Here is a 20,360-nt window from a genome sequence, read left to right as displayed (position 1 = left end):
ATTACTTTATTTTAATTAGGAAGTTGAGACTTGCACTGCTCCAGAGGAAATTATTCTTGCCAAGAAACAGAGGAGAGTTTTCAATGAAAATCATCTCAGTTTTCATACTAAAGAAACACAGAAATGCTTAATTAATAAACAGATTTAAAATGAAGCCATATTAGTACATTTATCAGTAAACACTAATTCATATAATTATTTATTTATTTACTTTTTGAAAGCTTTTCCTAATAGAGTAAACATAAAATAGAAATTTATGTGGTTTTCTTTGATATTGCTTTTTAAAAAAAATCTGACTTTACAATGTTTGCTGAAACAAATTTGAGATTTGGGAGCACATCCTGACTTTTCCTGACTACAGGTCTATATTTCTATCATGTAACTGAGGAGAAAGAGTTTGTATGTGGTACCAGGTGGGTCTTCTTTTTCTAACATTATACTAAGTTTTTTTCTTTCTCCTACTTCTTCCAAAGGCATTGCATACTCATGGCTCTTTTTTCTACCTTTTTCCATATTCCTAACTTCCCTAGAAACAATCACTTAGAAAAAAGAAGACAAGATTAATATGTGTGCTAATTGTTCCTCCCAATGGTAGGCATGTTTAATTTATTTCTGGATACTATTTTGTGAGGTATCCCTAATTGAAGACATAATGCCTTCATTGTCTGGTCCTCAGATGGGTTTTTAGAACATGTTGAACAAGTTTTTAGCGCTTTAAAACAGGAGATTTCATGAGAAATGTGGGTGGCAACAGTTGAGTGAATCTATGTTGATATAAAAATACTGAAACACAATCTCTCCTCTTTCTCAACAATTGGACTCCTGAGATTGTATGAGCAAGAATTGTTGAGACCAAGATTGGAAAAAGCACAGGGACAAATAGCCAAACTAATGGAAACACATGAACTATGAACCACTAGCTGAGGAGCCCCAACTGGATCAGGCCCTCTGGATAAGTGAGACAGTTGATTAGCTTGAACTGTTTGGGAGGCACCCAGGCAGTGGGACCAGGACCTGTCCTTAGTACATGAGCAGGCTGTTTGGAACCTGGGGCTTATGCAAGGACACTTCCTTCATTCAGCCTAGGTTGAAGGGAGGAGGGGACTTAGGCTAGGTTGAAGAGAGGAGGGGACTGGACCTGCCTGGACTGAATCTACCAGGTTGAACTGAATCCCCAGGGGAGTCTTTGCCCTAGAGGACATGGGAATGGGGGTGGGTGGGCTGGGGGAAAGGCAGGGAGGGGGGAGGGGGAGGACAGGGGAATCGTTGCTGATATGTAAAATTAAATTAAATTATAAAATAAAAAAAATTAAAAAAAATACTGAAACACTAGGTAATTTGAATTTTAGTAAACAATAGATAAAGTTTCAACATTACTACCCTTCATGTGATATTTAGGATGAACTTGTGTGGAAAATTGCACCTTGTTTATCTGAAATTCAGACTAAAGTAGATATCCTACAAGTCCATTTGATAAGTTCAACAAAGTTATCTGTGTAATAACAGTGACTATTTTACATTAAAGGGACACAAGCTCTTATTTATTTCAGATCCAGTTAGCTCTCTTAACTTATCTAGATACCCCTCATGATCTATAAGCCTTGGAGGTTTTACCCCTGTGTTTAACTAAAAAACTGATTTTCTAATAAGTTTTGCTTTCTATGCAGTAAACTAAATATAGTCATTTTAGCCAAAATAATTCCTTTTAATTTCCTCTCAGATATGGGCATCTTTGGGCTTTGGGATCCTCCATCTTTAAAGTCTCATTAGTGGAACCTAGACTGGAGTCTTGCCCTTGATAAAGTCTGACTCTCTTTCACTCTGCTCTTTTCTTTATAAATATATTTTTCAATTTTTTGAGATTATAATATGATTACATGATTTCTCCCTTCCCTTTCCTCCCTCTAAACCCTGCCATTTGCCCCTCCCCATTCTTCAAAGTTATGGCCTTTTCTTCACTAATTGTTATGACATGAATATATATATATATATATATATATATATATATATATATATATATATATATATATACCTGTTTTGTCCATATAACATTATTTTGAGGGTTGGATGGCTATGAACAATCAATAACTATATTCTTCCATGGGAAAGACCACCACCTCTCCTGTTGCCATTTTATTGTAGTTGTTTATAGTTCTTTGTGTAGGGTCGAGGCCATGTGGGCTTTTCTCCATCCACTTTGGCATGTCCATTGGTGGTATTCTTGTTCAGCTCATGTTTTCAGTCTTTCTGAGTTTATATACTCAGGCACAAAGAGCAGCAAGTTCTAGGATTAGACGTATGTTAGGTCTTTAAATCTTTCTTAGTTTGCCTCTGTAGCTAGATCTTAAATCTGAGGTAAAGCTTTGGTGGCTGGGAAATGTTTATAGTATTAATTGCTAAAATTTGGAAGCAATCACAATGTTTAGTAATAGAGAAAGAAAAATAAATTATACTATGTCTTTCTCCATGGATTAATTTGCCTCTATTATTTCTCTTTGTGAAGAATTAAAAATCATATGGCAAAAATGTCAGAATTAAGTCAAAAGGCATACCAAAGAGAATTTGTATATAGAGCATTACTATAACATGTAAGAACCATATGTATGGAATAACATGTTACTGGGTGGAAATCAATCAAAATGATGTATTACTGTTTATCTGTGTGTTTTAGAGTGATGTGTCATGGTTTTCTCTCCTATTTATATTGTGCTGCTCTCCTTTCAGTATTTTTCTGTAATAAGAAAATGAAGTTCTAAATCTATCTCTGCAAACATATTTTGCATTTTCAAATACTGTTACTTTAAAACATACAGATCTGCTAAATTTCAATCAACTTATATCAGTTGTGTCTCATGTTTGGTGACAGTAGACCTCAGAAGTTCATGGAGATTTTGTTCTGGAAAAGTTTTTTCTACCTTGAAAAGGGAGTCAGAAATTTCTGGGCACACTCTTAAGTCTGTAGAAGTTTCCATTAGATAAGTCACAGAATTTCAAAAGGTTTCTTGTAGCTAGACTTATTCAGGGCTGGTATTGGACACATATATAGAAATACCTAAAAAAATCGAGGTGATCTGTTTCATTTTCTCACTCATGAAAGAAAAGCTAGATGGCTGCATGGTAACCTGCACTTTCAGAACATAGCAGGATCAATGGGTTAGGGAAATTTTCTGAGGACAGATGAGCTTCACTTATACCAAAGACCAGCATGGAGTGAACTTTAATTTTGCTTGATAGGCAAATAAGCCTTGGAATAGAGAATTGGTAACTAAGGGTTTTTTGGGGCTACAAGATTAGAAACTTATGAATCAGAAAAGAGTTAATTAAAAGAAGATCATGGTGAGGGAGCCCATAGAAGCCCAGGGGAGTTTCCAAGAGACAAAAAGCAGACCTTCTAGCAGAGCTGGCTCCAGGGAATGCTTGTCACTAGTGTGTAACAATGCCAGATAAGTCAGAAGTTTTCAGTCTCCCAAGTTTGACTTCCTTTCCATTTTCCAAACCTACAGGGGTCAGAACATGGAGTTACCATCAAGAACATAGGGAAAGAGTTGGAATAAAAAGAGAGACAATGGTAATTGCCTTCCTCGGGGAAAGTAGAAACCCTACAGTTGTATTCACATTGGAAATATTGAATATTAAATGTGGCTGTGCATTTAAATACAGAAAAAGGTGCTGAAAATGATGCTGCCAAGAGGAGGCACAACAGCCTTTTTACCAAAACGCTATTTCTGTTGTCCATAACCCTGGTAGTAGATACATAGCCACCTTAACTCCGCAAATTACCATCAACCAATGAATTACTGATGGAAAATGACAAAAAAATATTATAGGTTACAGGTTACTCAGATGGAACCCATTCAACATATATGCTTCACTGCCACCCAGTGTTTCCTGCTCAGATGAAGTTCCTTGTAACTTCTGTTGTCAACTGCTCCATGTGGCATTCTTTGTTGGCTTCCTTCTATTTCCATTTGCAAATGCCTGTCTTTTCTTCAGTACTTCATAGAATCATGTCCAAAAATCCAATTTTATGAAGTCTTTGTTTTAATGTCTACAGGCTGGCAAATTTAACTTATGACAGGTGGTATCTGAGTACTTTTACAGAAGAAGCCCCTAGGATAAGATTTTGGCCAGATGGTAATTTTTGGATTACTGTCACATTGAAACCACTAAATGTTTCTTTTTTAAGGTACTGATACTGCATAAATGTAGAAAAAGGAGAGCAAGTGACTTTATAATGCCTGCAGTGCTTGAACAATGACGAGCCAATGGTGCCTGAAATGTGTTGTTAAGTTTCTAATTGCTATTAAAATATTCAGGGAAGACAAGAGACTCAGTCATCTTAATGGTTATTTAAAACCATACTTTCTGTGTAGTATTGAAATGAAGAGTTATTTCATATAGTAGAAAGCAGGTTGTGGTGAAATCAGATTTTTAGATTAATATTAAGAGGAACAAGTAAGAAGGCTGTATTTAGAGTAGTAGTGAATTTGTTATATTAAAATCACATTCCTAGGGAAATGGTGGAGCTTTAAGTCCTAGGCTAAGGATAATTTCAGAAAATTCAAACTCCCAAGCAATGTGAGAGGAATTGCTTCCCTCCTCCTTATTAGAGAAGAGGGGATTCCCAATATCTGTATTCCATATAAGTACACATGAGATAAATATTTTACAAGATGATACATCTCTTCTTCTCAACTAATCTTTGAATTATTGCTTCCAATCCAATAAATGGTTTTTTTTTAATCTAGAAAGTATTGTTTGACCAGAAAATATCTTCCGTAAAAAAACAACAAGAAAACATACTTTCCTTGTGATAGAACAGAAAGGACTATTCATTAAAAAGAACTACATGTTTGGCAAATGTATGCTGGCAAGAAATGGAAGAACATGTCAGGATAGATGAATAAGAGAATTGAAAATAGGCTAAAATCTATTGAGTCTATTCTTAGTCCATGTACAGAATTCAAAGTGGGAATGGGGGTTTGAAAACCAGGCAGTAAATGAGATAAAATTGTGTGCCTCTCTTACAAAAGTTTTAAGAAAGACTATTAAAACCTCATATCAAAATTGGTTTTTAAAATAAGCTCCAAGAAAACAAACAACAACAATATGTAAAGGAACATGTATACTAAGAAACTAGCAGTACACTGCTATGTATTTGGGCTCCTGGTGCTGACAGAGGTGGTAGGAATCCCAAATAGAGAGGTCAAGTGGTGGCACTTAACTCTCAGAGCCAAAGTGAACACAATTTGGAAGATTTTGGACATAATGACTTTACTGACAGAAATGTATGTCTTCTGATAAAAGATTATGCTATTTTAAGCTAGAGACAGATGAACATGAACACTAACCTAGTCTGTTATTTGACACATGTACCTAAAAAGTAGAAAGAGCAATTAAAGAGTTAAAGTCATTCATTATAGTGGAAAATTATAATTGATCATGAAAGTTGAAGTTTTGACTCAGTTCTAAAATCCAAAGCACACTGACCGCAAGGAAGACTGATTCTGAATCATGTAGTGTTTAATTTCATCTTTCTGTAAAGGGCCCTATAAGTATTTTCTACACTGTCACCCTTGAGGCAAAGGGAATGCCTGAGTATTTTTGAATACTCTTGGAACAGAATTTTAGCTGACAGTTAGGATTCTAAAATGTCTTTATGACTCTATACCCTCTTTACAATTGGGGAATATAAAGGCTTAGTAATGATAGGATCTTGGTGTGAACACATTTAAAAACTGTACAAACTTCAAGTCCATTTTCCATATACAGAATGAAGATTGTGGGGCTGAGCTTTCAATTGCTTTCTCCTGATGTTATGAACTATACAGACAGTTATGGTAGAAATATGACAGCGCAAGCTTGTGAAAGCCCCGTCACCCTAATTCTGAGGATGACAGTAAGTCAGAAATAATGATGCATTTGATTAAATGTACAGGAGTTGTACTCTTATATCTCTTTTCAAATCACAAACTTGACCCATTAAAACAAAACCAAATGTATTGTGATTTGGTTTTGATTAACTAATTAATATTGGAGGGCCTATACCATTGTGGATGGTGCAAACCTTTGGCAGGTAGTTTTGAGTTTATAAGAAAGCAGGCTAAGCAAGACATGAGGAGCAAGCCAATAGGCAGCTTTCCTCCATGGCTTCTGCACAAGTACCTGCCTCCATGCTCCTACTTGACTTTTTGAGGTAATGGACTGTAAGCTGCAAGATGAAATAAACACTTTCCTTCCCCAAGTTGCTTTTGGTTTATGGTGTTTTATTACAGCAATAGAAACCCTAAGACACAACAATTTATTTAAATTAACATTGGTTAAATTATTATTATTCCACTCATCTGAATTAATGGAATTTCCCCAATATGTCAATTTATTTCTACCTACTATTATATTCTAGTAACTTCCACACACTGATTACCAAAATTATACTTGTGCTCAACAACCTGTATTTTGATAATATTTAGGTGGTGCTATGGAATGTCATTCTGTATGTTGTGAATGTGTGTTGCTCTGATTGGTTGATAAATAAAATGCTGATTGGCCAGTAACCAGGCAGGAAGTATAGCAGGATAAGCAGATAAGGAGAATTCTGGGAAGAGGAAGGCTGAGTCAGGAGTAGCCAGCCAGACACAGAGGAAGCAAAATGACATGGAAGGACTGAGGAAAGGTACCAAAATAAACATAAATAAGAATTATGGTTTTATGGTTTAATTTAAGTGTAAGAGATAGTCAGTAATGAGCCTGAGCTAATGATCAAGCAGTTATAATTAATATAAGCCTTTGTGTGTTTACTTGGGGAATGCAAGTGGGAGAGATTTGTCCTGACCACTGGCCAGGCAGGACACAGGAAAATTTCCGGCTACAAGGTAGAATTCATGTGCTCCTAATCCTGTTTCCTGGGATCAGTAAATGTCCAAAACCAATGCTTAGGCAAGGAATGAATGATTCTATGTTCCTGATTGACTCCATCTGTTTTCCCCATCCTATTTCTGGGATTTTGTTCTTGTTAATGAAGAAGTGGCTGTTGCATTTAGTCTATAGATGCTAGCAAAGAATGATGATGAAACAAATTACTACAGAGTAATTTTATCAAGCTGTTGTTTCCTTGTTTCTTTCAGGTTGGTGTGTTCATGCTACTAAAGTCTTTACAAATTGAAAAAAGGCACATTTTCCCCTTCTTCGGTGCCCCATTAATGAAAAGTGCAATGCAAATAATGAGAAATGTTTAAATTGCTTTTACCTCTTAAATTAGTGCTTGAGTTAGTGAAAACTAATAGCATTGAAACTGAGAAACTCTTAGGAAATTAATCTATGCCCTGTTAATATGCAACACATTTATGTGTATAAAGGTTACTTTAGAACTGATGTACATTTTATTTTTTTCTGATATTGGATGAAGTTGTAGCAGATAAAATGGGAATACATCATACAATTTCTTTGAGATTTTACTTTTCTTAAAATCACCTGCACTAGTGCTGGTGGATGATACACCATTGGGTAAATTTATTCATATTTTTATTCAGCAACTGACTGTGGGGTGATATATCTATAACACAACCCCTATACCTAAAGTTCAGGAACATGGAAGAAAAAGGTAAGAAAGACAGTAAGAGCCAGAGGATCAGGAATTCACCTGTGTCTTTAAGTTATGACAGGGAAGCTATATCATGAAATTGCAAAAATATGGATTCCTAAAAAGACTTGAACAATAATAACGCCAGTTGACATGACAATATATATGGAGGAACTCTAACAGGGCCCCACTCACAGGTGATTAATGCTTACTGAGAGAGGGAGAATTAGTCCTTCTGAGGTATGAGCCTTCTAATTAGTTATCCATTATCAGGTGGTCAGCACTAAAATCATATACATATAAAATCATACAAGCAACACTAAATGGACTCGGCAGGTTATATTTGTGTATTTATTGATATTATTGTTGAAAAAAATAAAACAGAGCCCATGAATTTGAGACAAAGCGGGAGGGACATAGGAAAGGTTGGAGAGGGAGGAAATGATATAATCATATTTTAGTTAAAAATAAAATAAAATTTAAAAAATAGCAAAGAAGTATGTCCCTTCTTTCCCTTGAACCAGTAAGAATGATATTGTTCAGGAAAATATGAATTAACCTTTACACTCCAAATCTGGATTTTGTTTCTATTTTAAAAGGACAAATATAGATCATGGTTTTTAGAATTAGACAAAGTAATACCTTTTAAGAAAGAAAAATTATAAAGTTGCATTTGGCAGCACATATCTGACATGGCAGCTACTCAGACGGCTGAGACAGAAGGATCACAAATTAAAAGTCAGCTTGGGCTACATAGTGAGTTAAAGGCAAGCCTAAGTAAGTTAGTAAGATCTTGCCTCAAGATAGACAGGCAGACAGATAAACAGACAAAAGAGGAATGGCATGTTTTCTTTTTTCTGTATAAGGAAACAAAAGTCACAAGTGTTTGGAGAGAGGAAACTTGACTTCCTCACCATGTCATTCAGCTGTTCTGTGTCTGAATGAGAAGAAATTTTTTTTTTAGGATATATTGAAGGTAAGTTGATTACAGAAGACAACATAATTACAAAAACTTGAAAGATGTATTTTATTTTGATTTTCAAAAATAAATATTTATGGGAACTTTAATCAAATATTCCAGCCCCCTGCTCCAAGTTGCACTGAATTATACTGCTGAACCAAGTACACCCACATTGCTGTACAACCATCACCAAAATCCAGTTTTAGAATTTTGTCATTTTTCCTGTCTGTAACTCTTAGAGTGAATGTCATGCTCAATATTCAAATGCAAACAATAACCAGGTCATAATTATGCCTAATATCATATAACTATCCCACATACAACCAGAAACATATAATGTTTACCCAGGTAAAATTTATGGGTAATATATTAAAATTATACATGCAAATACAAATTCATAATACATTATAAATTTTTAATAGATAGCAATGTCTCTTGAGAGACATTTTTAGTATCTCAAAACAATATGATAACCACTGATGTCTCTTAATTGATGTTACATTAGATGATAAAGATATTCAGGAATTGAAATTCAAATATCTATACAAATACATTTTAAAAAAATATGACAGAAAAACTCATGTCAATTATAATCCTTATTTTTGCAACTGGTTATGTGGTGCTGTGGGATGGTCTGTATGTCAAATTGTTCTGATTGGTCAATAAATAAAGCACTGATTGGCCAGTGGCTAGGCAGGAAGTATAGGTGGGACTAACAGATGAGAAAAGGAAGAACAGGAAGGCAGAAGGAGTCACTGCTAGCTGCTGCCAGGACAAGCAGCATGTGAAGACAGACATTGGTAAGCCATGAGCCATGTGGCAAGGTATAGATTTATGGAAATGGATTAATTTAAGCTATAAGAACAGTTAGCAAGAAGCCTGCCACAGCCATACAGTTTGTAACCAATATAAGTCTCTGTGTTTACTTGGTTGGGTCTGAGTGTCTGTGGGACTGGCGGGTGACAAAGATTTGTCCTGACTGTGGGTAAGGCAGGAAAAGTCTAGCTACAATGTGGACTTATCTAGTATTTATAACTACCTTCATCTACTAGCCATTCTTAATTTCCTGCATTCTCAGTAAGTACCTCAGCAGGTCTTGGCTCTTTTCCTGGAGGAGTGACATAAATCTTCACTCCTGAAAGGTCTGTGATCATGTGATCCCACCTGGATTAGGTTGCTGTAGTTCCCCATTGGCTGTAATCACAAGACATGACACCAAGAGATAACCTAGACTCTCCTGTACTCCAGATATAATCTTCCTTACCTCCATTGTGGAGAAACAATCCAATTTCCCCTTGGTAATCTGGATCAATCACCCCGTCTAACGCTGTAATTATTTTTTTTTTCTTAGCCTGTTGGCTTAAGGGTATCAGAGGTCCAAGGTGTCCAGGGGCAAGTCTAGGCTTCTAGGTCAATGGAATGTTTCTTATGTTTCCTTCCCTGATTGTTGTTCAGTCCTATGGAACCCAAACTTCTAGGTAAGCAGAACTTGTGGGAACAGGAAACAGAAATTTTCCTAGTGAGTCACTAGGGGTGATATTGAGTGAAACTATTCCCTCTTCCACCCCTTGATTCCTGGGCCTGTGTACTCTGGCTATGGATGAAATTATACTAGATATTTACTCTGATTCAAAGAATACACAGGCTATTGGAGAACACTGCCCCAGCCCTCTAAACTGATGCCAACTAATTGGTACTTTAACTGTGTCTTTAAAAGGCTAGTCCATTTTTCTATGAGGGTAATGCTCCAGGATTGTGGGGAACATGGAGAGACCAGTGAATTCTGTGATCGGGTGTCCACTGTTGCACTTCTCTGGCTGTAAAGTGAGTTCCTCGGTCAGAAGCAATATAGTATGAAATACCAAGACCATGGATACAGCATCTGTAAGACATGGATACTATTTTGGCAGAAGCATTATTTGTGGGAAAGGCAAATTCATACCCTGAAGCAGTATATATTCTAGCAAGGATAAAAATGTTGTTCTTTCCACAAAGGAAATGATCAAAAGTAGACAACGAGTCACCAGGTTGCTGGATAGTCACCATAGGGAATATACCATATTAGAAGCTAAGTGTTGGTGTCTTTTTGGGTGGCAGATTTGGAACTCAGCCACAGTGGTAGCCAGGTTAGGCTTGGTGAAAGAAGACTAAGTTGTGCAGTCCATGCATAACAACCACTTCTGTAAGCATGGCCATTTTGTAAAGAGACTATTGGGCAATAACAGTGATGCCTGAGTAAAAAGACTAATTTTACACAACACAGGTCATCATATATACTTGATTTTTGAACTCATTGTCTGCTGAACTCACCTTTTTGGTGAGCATTTACATTGGACAGTGTCTTCACATCCTTCACCCATTTGGAGAGGTATATCCATATACTTTATCCTCAGATGTCTTTCTCATCATTTTTCCAGTCATGCCCTTTATAAGTCCTTTGGCTATAGTCCGTTAATCAGTGAATAATCACACATCTGGCCATTTTTGCTGCTAAAGAAAATGTATGATATATATTGCCTATGTTGTAGCCAATGTGAAAATTTACCTTTGCCAGTGTCTTTCAGGGTTGTCCCTGAAATGATAATTGTTTGTTTTTGCTCTTTTGGGGGGCCCACCACACAGCACCCAAATAAATCACACATGGAGGCTTATTCTTAATTATAAATGACTGGCCTTAGCTTGGCTTGCTGCTAGCCAGCTTTCCTTAAATTATTCCTGTCTATCTTTTGCCTGTGGGGTTTCCTTTTCTATTCCTGTATGTCTTTTCTTTTCTTCTTACTCTGTATCTGGCTGTGTAGCTGGGTATTTGGGTAGCTGGCCCCTGAAGTCCTCCTCCTTCCTCTCTCATCCCTTCTTTTTCTCCAAGATTTCTCCTTCTATTTCTTCTCTCTGCCTTCCAGACTTGCCTATCCTTTCTCCTGCTTTGCCATTGACCATTCAGCAATTTATTAGACCATCAGGTGTTTTAGACAGGCACAATAACACAGCTTCCAAGAGTTAAACAAATGCAACATAAATAAGAGTAACACACCTTAAAACAACATTCCCCAACAGGTAATGCTGCAGATGTCCCCTTCTGGGTAGTGCCTGCAAAACGTGCAGACCCATCAGTGAACTAGGCCCTAGTCTTCTCCTCAATCAACCAATCATAGGCCACCCCCGACGAGTCTCTAGGTGTATGCTTGGCAGAAAATGTCATTGTAATGGGAGTAGAAACCATAGGTATTTGGGTAACTTCTTAACATAACTTGCTTGGCCTTCAGTATCTGCTTGGGCATGATCATGTACATACTGCTTCCATTTGATAATGAATGTTGCTGTGCATGTCCTACTTCATGACTTGGTAAGTCAAATAACACTTGGGACATGATGGGCAGCTCAGGTCACATAGTAATTTGTGGCCCATTGTCAAATCTTCATTTACCACTAAGATCTAACAGCAGACCAAAAACTGTCTCTCAAAGGGAGAATAGTTGTCTGAAGATGATGGTAGAGTCTTGCTCCAAAATCCCAGTCTGTATACACAGCAGTCTATATCTGTTGATCTGTTTCCTGCCCTAAGCCCCATTCAAAGCTAGTGGCATTTAGTCACTTGGTATATGGGCCAGAGGAACACACACAAGAAAAGAAATGTGCTATCTACTGAATCAAAGTAGGCCCACTAACCATGGTGCTTCTTTCTTGATGGTGGGAGGGGCCAGGTGCAATAATTTATCTTAGAAGTAATATTTTTGAATGCCCCATACCACTGGACTCCTTCACTGAAGTAGAAGGACCTTGAATGTTGGTAATTTTTTTTCCATCATCTGATGCATATAAGTGTTACCAACAAGTCCAAAGTGGTTGCTACCTCCTACTCACTTGGCCCAATAAACATAATGTTATCAATACAGTGAACCAATGTGGTATTTTATGGAAGAGAAAGACAATCAAGATCCCTTCAAACTAAGTGATGACATGGGGCTGGAAATTAATATATCCATGTAGTAAAACTGTAAGAGTATACTATAGACCTTCCAACTGAAAGCAAAGTGTTTCTAGTGGTCCTTATGAACATCTATTGAGCAAAAGGCATTTGCTAGATCAGTGTCTGCATACTGTGTACCAAGAGACGTGTTAATCTGCTCAAGTAAGGACACTATATCTGTTACATCAGTTGCAAGTGGAGTCACTACTTAGTTAAATTTTGAATAGTCAACTGTCATTCTCCATGACCCACCTGTCTTCTGCACTGTGCAAATGGCACAGACAGAGGAGTTAAAGGGTGATGTGGTAGGAATACCACCCCTCATCTTTCAAGTCCTTCATGGTAGTACTAACTTCTACAACTCCTTCTGTGCTGTCATATGGTATTTAATTCACTATTTTCTCTGATAAAGACATCTCCAGCAGCTTCTATTTGGGATTTTCAACCATAATAGTCCTGACTCCACAGCACAGGAAACCAATGTGAATCTTCTGCTGAGTTCTCAATTATACATTCTGACAATGTAGAAATAACAACAGGGTGTGTTCTGGGACCTACTGGTATACTGTAAGTCAAACCTCAACCCAAACCAGAGCCCTATTTTAACAGGAGGACCACAATGTTTTTTATGATTTCCTGGAATCAGTTTCAATTCTAAACAACTATCCAATTGATTACAGAAAGTCAGATTTCATCCACCCTTTCCCAGTGTACAGTTACTCTTGTAAAGGCCATAGGTCCCTCCCTCTAGAGAAGGATGGGACAAAGACTAACCATAAAATTCTTAGGAATTTTAGTGAAGTGCTTTCTGAGGGAGACTTGGACTTTCTTTCATTCAAGGAGTTCTGGGTCTGCAAACTGGTTCAAGTCTGGAAATGTCTTCAGGTGCCAAGATTCCCTCTTACCAAAATTTAATGTAGCCTTTCTTTCATTTGAGAACTTGCTGGTTACACAGATCAAACAAAAATGAAGTAGGCTTCCTATCTCTTTCACACCCAGAAACATCATGACTAATCAGCTAGTACCAAAAGTCCAAACAAGTCAGATCACCATAAAAGTGACCCTGCCTGAGCTGGCCATTATGAGTCAGGCTGTTACGGACATTTTTGAAACTTGCCAGAATGAAGGCAAGCAGGCAAAGAGGAAGGGCCTCCTCCTTCCATGTGCATTATAGACACTGGCATGAGAATGTGTGGCCCATATGTAAGGTAGATCTTCTTACCTCAAATGATCTCATTTAGGATTGATGAAAGGATTTTAAGGCTCAAGGAAATTGCAATGTTAGGGTGGGTACACTGTGTAAAATGTAATCTTCCACAATTAGAAGGCACAGGAGACATGGCCTTTTTGGAATCTCCAAAGGTAAAGTTATCATAATGGGCATAGGCAAAGCAATGTCCATAAAGGGGCTGAACATGTAGTTCAACAGATAAGATCACTGACTGTTCTTTCAGAGGGCCCTAGTTTGATTGCCCTGCACATATAGCACACCTTACATATATCTGTAAACCCCTTTCTGGGGATCCAATAGCCTTTTCTGGCCTTCACTGGCATGAGGCATGTACATGGTATATAGACATACACGCAGGCAAAATACCCTTACACATAAAATAAAAATAAGTAAATATTTTTAAAAAATTAAGTGCTTACAGTCTTGTCACAGAGAACATACCCTTAGCTATTTCAATCTAGTGGGAAATCAAGGCAGAGTTCAGCCTACACATAGCATGTTTGATGGGAACAAGGAGACATTGCAGTAAGCCTCAGTTACAACTCATTCCATCCATGCACAGCTGGTGGACTCTAATATTGGACATGGATTTTAATGTTGGAGGACTCAGAAGTAAGTTTCTCTTGTTCAAGTGTCTCAGCTAAGAGAAATGTCTGAGTTGTTTTCTCTCATTTCCCCCTTAATTTGTCCAATTTCATTTACTTATTTTTAAATTGGATTTTAAAAATACACTGCTCTTTTCTTCTCCTCATTTTCTTTTCCATTTAAAAATTTTGCTAATATTTCTTTATCCCCGAGTCCATAACCTCCCTTTAAAAATTATTCCATTATTAGCTTCAGCTTTATTAAATTTTGACATTTTAGTTTATTCTATGCTACTTTCGTACCCTTTCTGTTTTTATTTGTGGCATAGTTGTTCATTTTAATTATTTTCACTATACTTCTAAAGCTGTTTTGTTTTGTGTTGTTACTTCATTCATTCATTCATTCATTCATCGATTTATTCTTTTTTCTGTGATTCAGTGGATTCAACTCTGGGCTTGATGATAGGAAAGAATTCAATTCCATCATTCATCTGGAAGCACCAAAAGAACAATGCTAAAGGCATCACAGTATCTGTTTTAAAGTATCACAGAGCTATGGCAACAATAAAACAGAAGGAGATAGAGGACCTGGATATAAACTTACCCACAGACCACAGCCACTGGTCCTTTACAAAGAAGCTAAAACCATATAAGGGAGAAGACAACCTTTTTAGAAATAGTGCTTGGAAAGTTGTAAACACTTAAAATTCAATCCTTATCGCTGACACTATACAAAAATTACCAAAGTGTGGATCAAAGACTAATGTAAGATTTGGAACTATTAAAGGAAAACAAAGAGGAAACACTTTAAAACATTAGCTCAGGCTATAATTTCCTGGGTATAACCTAAAAGGAAAGAAAAGCAATAGTTTGCATGTAAAACTATATCAGATTAAGAAATACACAACAAATAAAACAACCAAACAGTGCAAAGATAGCCTACAGAATGGAAGAAGTACTTACTGGCTATATTAACTGACAAGGAAAAAGTATTCAAAAGACTTCTGGCAATGGTCGAGAGACAGCCAGGACTGACCTACTCTGGTGATGGGATGGCCAAACACCCTATTAGTTGTGCCAGAAACCCCATCCAAAGACTGAGGAATCTGGATGCAGACATCCACGGTTAGGCCCCGGGTGGAGCGCTGGGAGTCTAATTAGTGAGAAAGAGGAGGGTTTATATGAGCGAGAATTGTTGAAACCAAGGTTGGATAAAGCACAGGCACAAATAACCAAATGAATGGAAACACATGAACTATGAACCAAAGGCTGAGGGGCCCCCAAGTGGATCAGGCCCTCTGACTAGGTGAGACAGTCGATTGGCTTGATCTGTTTGGGAGGCATCTAGGCAGTGGTACCAGGTCCTGGGCTCATTGCATGAGTTAGCTGTTTGAAACCTGGGACTTATGCAGGGATGCTTGGCTCAATCTGGAAGGAGGGGACTGGACCTGCCTGGACTGAGTCTATCAGGTCGATCCCAGTCCTTGGGGGAGACCTTGATCTGGAGGAGGTGGGAATGGGGGGGGGGCTGGGGGGAAGGGGAGGGGGTCAGGAAGGGGGAGAACAAGGAAATCTGTGGCTATTATGTAGAACTGAATAGTATTGTAAAATAAAAAATATAAAATATAAAAAAAGTATTCAAAATGCATAAAGAACACCAAAAAATCACTAACAGAATAAATCATCCAATTAATACATGGGCAAATATTCTGAAAAGATGCTTCTTGAAACAAATACAAATAATCAGTAATTTAAGTTTATGTTCAACATATTTAGCCATTGATGAAATATATAATAAACCACTTTGAGACGCCATCTTACTTAAAATTACTATTATTAAAAAAAGTAGTGGGAGAAAAGAAATCTTTACATACTGTGAAAATAAGTTACTATATCCACTATAGAAAATTTCAGGTCCTGTTCAGTCTGTCAAATGGCCTTGAGTAGGGGAGTGAAGATTGATTTAAAAAAATAGCTAGGAAAAACAGAGACATAAAAGGAAAGATAGAGACCCAGGTTAGGTTCAGGAGGGCTTTGAGTCAATACCACAGCAGCCACAAGTTCATCTCTCACAGTATTTTTATACCCAAAGCAAGGGCAGCAAAAGACCTCCCCCTCTCAAGGACACCATGGGTCAAGGAACAAACAAGCAGAAACACCTCCCTAACTCTCAAGACATTTGGCAGCCATGCCCTTTAGCCATGCATCCTATTATCCTGACTTGAGGAGTAACCACGCCTTTGGCCAAACATCCTGTTATCCTGACTTAAGGAGCGAAGACAAGCTTGGACTCTCTGACTTTGAGTTGAGATGGAATCAAGCCACAAGCTGGAGTCACTGTGGGCTCCCACAAGAAATGTTTATACAGCTTCCTCAAACAAGTAAGATTATAACTGCCATTTGATACATCTCTGCCACTTCTGGGTATGTGTCAGGAGAAAACAAAATCAGCATTCATAATGAGTATCTATGTACATGCTTTGAAGTACTATATATAAAACTATGTGTAAAACTATGCAATTGCTCTAGGTTATTATGGATATATGAATAAAAATTATGTATTTATATACTCTCACACACATATATGTATATTTTCATATTCTAAACTATTACTCATTCACAAGAATAAAAATCCTAACATTTGTAAAAAATGGGTAGAATGACACATCAATCTATTAAATGAAATAAGTCAAATGAATAAGGATCAGTACCAAATGAGGAACTTTTAATATAAAATTAATGAAGTAGATGGATAACTATGGAAGAAAGACGGACTTTCAGGAAGAGAGAATAGAAAGAGAGTAGTTAGTAGATATATACAACCAGATCATATTGTATGGGAATGTCACAGTGAAATCCAGTAATATGTACACAATTAATATGGATTACCAATTATAATAAAATGTTATTAAATATGTAAAGTTATTAGAATAATGTGAAAAGAGAGACTACATATTAAAGTATTTTATTTAGTAAAATATTGGTAGTTCATTAAGGTTCATTCATCAATCTAATAGCTAACAATTGAGTATGTACTGTGTACCAAGCACTGTGTCAGAGGCTGAGAATTCATCAACAAAGAAACTTCTTTAACCTTTGAAAGTGGTCAGCCTATGAATGGGGGAGAGTATACTGCTTTATGATTTTTTTCTGAGTCTTTTTTTGTCTACAAAAGTGTAAAGATTGGGAATGAATATTTAAAATATTCAGTGATACATAATAACTATGAATCAATAACAATTTGCTGAAAAGAAAGACATAGTCTCTGGTCTTCGGAAACAAAGAAAAACCTACTAAGGTCCCTAATTTGTTGAGCTCTTTCTTTGTGCCAAGAACATAAAATGCTTTGTCTTTGAATCAGTGAAAACATCCCACTAGTCTAGGAAGGAGGCACTGTTAAGATAGCTAAGTGAATAAGCTAAGTGAATTAGTTCCAAAACTCTCAATAACAACTAAATCTAGGAGGTGCAGCCCGATTTTAGATCCTACTTCCCTAACTGCTACCACCGTCTTGCATTCTACTCCCTTCTTTGTATATGTGGCAGGTTGCTAGGACATGAAAGTCTTTTATTTGTTGTGTGTTGATTCTAAGTAGAAATGCTTGATAAACCCAGAATACAGAAACTGATTCAAACATCACATCGATTCTATGAGAGATTTTTACATTGATTTGTGTGAAAGCAGACCAACACTCATCAAAGAGGAAAAATTTGCAGTTTATCCCAATCAAACATCATAGACTGACCACTTCTCCCTGCCACTGTGCCCCTTTTTACTTGCATTTCTATGGCTTACAATAACTTCAAGAGAAAGTTTCAATGAAAAAAAAATTAAATAGCTCTCGACCATGTTGAAGCATCAGCTTAAAAATTCTATTCAGCATCTTGTTCACTAAATTTTCATGTTTTTAAATAATATTTTTTGTCAGGTAGAGCTTCAGGGACTAGAAATACCACAATAAAAGGAGTGTCTGGGCTTCGGTGGGACTTATGCTGAAGAGGAGCAAAAATTAAGTGATAAGTGAGAGAAAAGCAAAGTTGAGCAAGAGAAGGCAGAGGGACTAGGGGAGGTTTCTCAAGAGAGGTTAATGAGCATGCTGTGAAGGGAGTTATGAAACTCTCAGAGAACTTCATCAGTCAGGAGCCAATGGGAAGGGAGAAGGGAGAAGGGAGAAGGGTGGATTGATTGCCTCACCATGTGCATTTCACTGTTGACGATCTCTTTTTATTCACTAATAATTTCTATGCCTGCATAATCTGGTTTTGCTTCACTTTCTAAACAACAGTCAGAAGTAGATTCTAAAGTCTTTTCCTGCTGAATGCGTTAAAAGTTGGTGTTTTTAACCTAGAGAAATTTACTGAATGCCCTGATTGTCCTCCATCTTAAGAGAGTTGCAAATGAATGAAACATTCTTAAAAGTCTATTTAGCTGGTTATCATAAAATTCACCATGAAAAACCTGGGTTTAGTTTAGAATATAAAATACAGTTAGCTATCAATCATTTCTGGTTTGTGAAATTCATGAACAGTTTCTATTTTCTCTCAGAAAAGGATGAAGACATACACACATTGGGAGAGACACTTCCAGATACTCATTAAATATATTAAGTAAAGGGTGGGCAAAGTATATTAGCAAAAGAATTTAGCCATACAGGAATAATATAGTTGACATTAAAATGTAAAATAATAGTATTTTATTACTTGAGTGCAAGTATTTCACTGAAATATTATATATATAAGCTCAGGGGCCAAAGCTGTTTTCCCCATGCATTGTGTGTTCATGGAGGAGTAAATTATTACTGGAATTAGATCTTAATTTATGATACAGACTGTGCTAAAAAATGGTAAGCAAATTAGCCCATTTGTGATAGAAAACCACAAGAAGAAAGAAGCTATAATTTTGTCAAAAATGCTTCTTTAAGAGTATATATAGGAGATAGTGTACCCCATTTTATTAATTTTTTTCATATGTGTACATTAATCACTCAGATACAGAAGGTATCCTGGGTTCAGGGAAAAGATAGTTTCACTTGGAGGCTATGGCATTTTTTAAAAAATTTTATTTTATAATTTAATTTAATTTTACATATCAGCCACGGATTCCTTTGTTCTCCCCCCCCCCCGCCCCTCCCTTCCCCCCAGCCCACCCCCCATTCCCATCTCCTCCATGGCAAAGACTCCCTTGAGGATTGAGTTCAACTTGGTTGATTCAGTCCAGGCAGGTCCAGTCCCCTCCTCCCAGGCTGAGGCAAGCGTCCCTGTATAAGCCCCAGGTTCCAAACAGCCAGCTCATGCACTGAGGACAGGTCCTAGTCCCACTGCCTGGATGCCTCCCAAACAGATCAAGCTAATCAACTGTCTCACTTATCCAGAGGGCCTGATCCAGTTGGGGGCCCCTCAGCTATTGGTATCGAGTCTGAATTCTTTTATATCAGAGTCTAATCTTATTTGACTGTTATAAATAAACAGTAAAAAAAAAAATCCTGTATAACAACGATTAAAATCCACACAATGACCTATATCCACCTCAGCTTGGTTGTTATAACAATTTTAGAAATTTCTAAAATGGTACATTCAATAATTGAAAATTAGACCAGCAATATTTCTCAGTGGGTAAATGTTGTCACCAAACCTAAGGACCTGAGTTTGATCCCTGGGGCCTACATAACAGAAAGAGAACAGACTCCCTTAATTTATACTCTGACCTCCACAGATATGCACCATGGTACTTACACACACACACACACACACACACACACACACACACACACAAACAAATGCACACAAAATAATTAAGTGTAATAAAAATAAAAAATTTTAAACATCTTGGATTTATTTTGATACTCTTTTTTTCAAAATGATTATAGACTACTTATAAGTAAAATGGAATTTTAGATGCTTCTATGTAGCTTGTTTTGGAATCATCTTGTATTTTTTATTAAGATAATTTTAATTAACAGGAAAATATATTTACTTTATTATATGATATCAATTTTCCAGATAGTCAGTAATAATTAACTTTTTCTGTTTGGAGTTGTA

This window comes from Peromyscus leucopus, chromosome 8a (assembly GCF_004664715.2).
Source record: "Peromyscus leucopus breed LL Stock chromosome 8a, UCI_PerLeu_2.1, whole genome shotgun sequence".
NCBI lineage: Eukaryota > Metazoa > Chordata > Mammalia > Rodentia > Cricetidae > Peromyscus > Peromyscus leucopus.
This window is presented reverse-complemented; position numbering follows the sequence as displayed.